Here is a 3,089-nt window from a genome sequence, read left to right as displayed (position 1 = left end):
CTCCAAGGAGCAGCCTGGTTTAACCCTCTCCAGGATGAATCTGTTTGTTTTCTTGGCAGTCCAGGGTACATTCAATACTCTTCTCCAGCACCACAGCTCATAATAAGAGCTTTCAATGTAATTTCAAAGATCCCTCTCTTCAAAGTTTTAAGGCATATATACTCTCAGGCTGCCTGTTTTTGAGATAATCAAAGGGAATTTAATTTCTCCATTGTGCAGCCTCAGAGCTGGGACTCATAAAATAAAAGTCATTGCTGTGCCTTTTATGCTACGAAACTTAGTCATGTGTCTGGAAGAGTGGGTGTAGGTAGAAAAGGTTTATTTATTAGACAATGACAGAAAAGACCGGAGAAAAGGCGTGAGATGGTCAGATATTTCAGAGCCTGCGGTTCATAACGGGAAATTAGAATGGAGCTGGATGTGCCACAGATCCAGCACAGACCTTCCTTCTATGATCCCCTTTCATGTGAGCTTTAAGTCGAGAGTCTATCATTTTTGGTCAAAGTGTCAGGAAAAGGTCAATAATTTAACAATTGGGATCTGCTTTCCGCCCTTTTTTAGAGAAGCAGGTGAAAGCTACGGGTTGAATAAGGGCGACATCTGCCGGACTGGGGAAGAGTCTGGGCAGACGCTGGCTTTCTCATCTGTTGTCCCCCACTGCCCTCTGCTGACAGTCTGTGGGAACACTAGGGAATTTGCAAACCCTTCCCTACCACCCCATCCCTGGTGAGTCAACACACAGGAAACAAAATGCTACCAGGCCAGTGACTGATGCAACTCGAATTATGAGCCGTAGGATTTTCACAATTAATTTTCGAAGTCACTTTATAGGCCTTTCATTTCAGTCTGTTTTAGTCGTTAAGCGCCCCTGAAACCTCTTCAGCATCATTAATGCAGTGATAAGATACTGAACCCCATGTCCCTGAATTGTACCACTGAACCACCACTGTCCTATGCAATAATTCTATTTAATCTTAATAAACTCAGACCTGTTAAGGAGAGGTGGCTGTTGTTAGGTACCGTTGAGTCGACTACATTTCTTACTGACCTCATTAACAACATCTGGACCTTGCATCCTACACCATCCTCACATCTCCGCCATGCTCATGTCCATGGTTACAGTGACTGTCAATCCACCTTGTTAAGGGTCTTCCTCTGTCACTGAACTTCTACTTCTCCCTTCGTGATGGCTTTTTCCAACAACTGGTCCCTCCTGACAACATGCCCAAAGGAAGTGAGATGACGTTTCACCAACCTTGCCACTAAGGAGCACCCTGGTTGAAGGAGAATTGATGCCTTTGAGTTGTGGTGCTGGAGAAGAGTGTTGAATATACCATGGACTGCTAGGAGAACAAACAGGTTTATCCTGGAGAAGGTGAAGCCAGAATGTTCCCTGGAGTCAAGGATTCTGAAGCTTCATCTGACATATTTTGGGCATGTTGTGAGGAGGGACTGGTCCTTGGAGAGGGACATCATGCTTGGGAGAGTGGAGGGATGGTGCAGGAGAAGAAGACCCTCGATGAGATGGATCGATTCTGTGAGTGGAGTGGTGGGAATGAATGTGTTTGAGACAGCGAGGTTGGCACAGGATAGAACGGCGTTTAGGGCTCTTGAACATAGGGTTGCTTTGAGTCACAAGCAACTCGATAGCACATAACAACAACAGCCACAAGAAGACAAACTTATTTGGGGTTTTTTGCAGCTCATGGTATAGTCAATATTCTTCTTCAGCACCATAATTTAAAGCATCAATTCTTCTTCAGTCCTCTTTATTCATTAGTCCAGCCTTCATATGTATGTGAAGCAAGTGAAAAGATCATGGTTTGGATGAGACACACCTTATTCTTTCAACTGATAGTCTGCTCTTTAGGGTGTGTGTGTGTGTGTGTGTGTGTGTGTGTGTGTGTGTGTGTGTACCATCAAATTGGATCTAATTGGTACAGGAGGAGATTGTACCTCCTTCTCCAGCAGAGCATCTGGTGGATTCAAACACTTCACCTCTGGGTTTGCAGTGCAGCTTCTTGTCACTAGGCCACCAGAGCTCCACTCTTGAGCATTTTAAAGAAGTCCTAGACACAGATATTCCCAATGTAACACATCTTTTCATTTTCACAGATTTTCCCAATGTAACAACACATCATTTGATTTCTTGAATGCTGCTGTCATGAGTGTTAATTGTACACCTAAACAAAAGGAAATTGTTGAGTACACCTAAGAGTAGAATGAGGTTGGAAGGTTACATTGGGATCAGATGGGGGAGTATATTCACCCCAAACTTCTACACAAACACACACATACACATCCCCGGCAGCTGCACAGCAGACCTATACAGTGACCTTAAGAAACATGGTCCGCAGAAAAATTAATCGTCTCTCCTGCTGTCAGCAAGTGACAACTGACTTCTAATTGATTTTTCTCATGGTGTCCAAGGCTGTAAATAGCATATGAGAAGACTCCCCACCTTTCAAGGTGCTTGTGGATGTGAACTGGGTTAGCAGCATAAATCCCTACAGACTGTACCAGCAGAGCTCAGAAGGCAGGAAAGAAGGTTGAAAGAATCCCAGGTGTGTGTTGTTGTGGTTGTGTACCATATAGTCTAAAATGACCCATAGTTGACTCTCCGGCAGGTTTTCAGAGGCAGTTAATCACATGGGAGGAGATTGCCCATCTTTCTCCTTCAGAGCAGCTGATGGATTTGAACGTCATGCCTTTGGGATTGCAGCACAGCTGCTTGCCACTAGTAGGAATCAGAAATGGGCTACACTGAGGAAGTGCAACAAGTTTGCTCTATAAATTGACTTAGAACACATTTTTTTTAAGGTATACTTACCTTAAGATTGGAAAGACTTGTTCCCCAACATTTTAAACCATGATTTCCCTTTGATTGTTCTAATCCTGGATCCAAGTACCTGGTTCCAATGATTTTATTAGTTGTTGTTGTTAAGTGCCATCGAGTTGCAAGCGACTCATAGCGACCCTACGAAGGAGACTCCTCAACGCTTGGGTGCCTTTCATCCTCTCTCCAGGTTCATAGGGTTTCCGGAGGCAAGCTATTATGGAAGTGGATGCCACTCCTCCTTCCAAGCTTG

Source organism: Elephantulus edwardii, unplaced genomic scaffold (assembly GCF_000299155.1).
Source record: "Elephantulus edwardii isolate Elephantulus edwardi_28Jun2011 unplaced genomic scaffold, EleEdw1.0 scaffold00262, whole genome shotgun sequence".
Classification (NCBI taxonomy): Eukaryota; Metazoa; Chordata; class Mammalia; order Macroscelidea; family Macroscelididae; genus Elephantulus; species Elephantulus edwardii.
Note: the sequence above shows the minus strand (reverse complement) of the source record.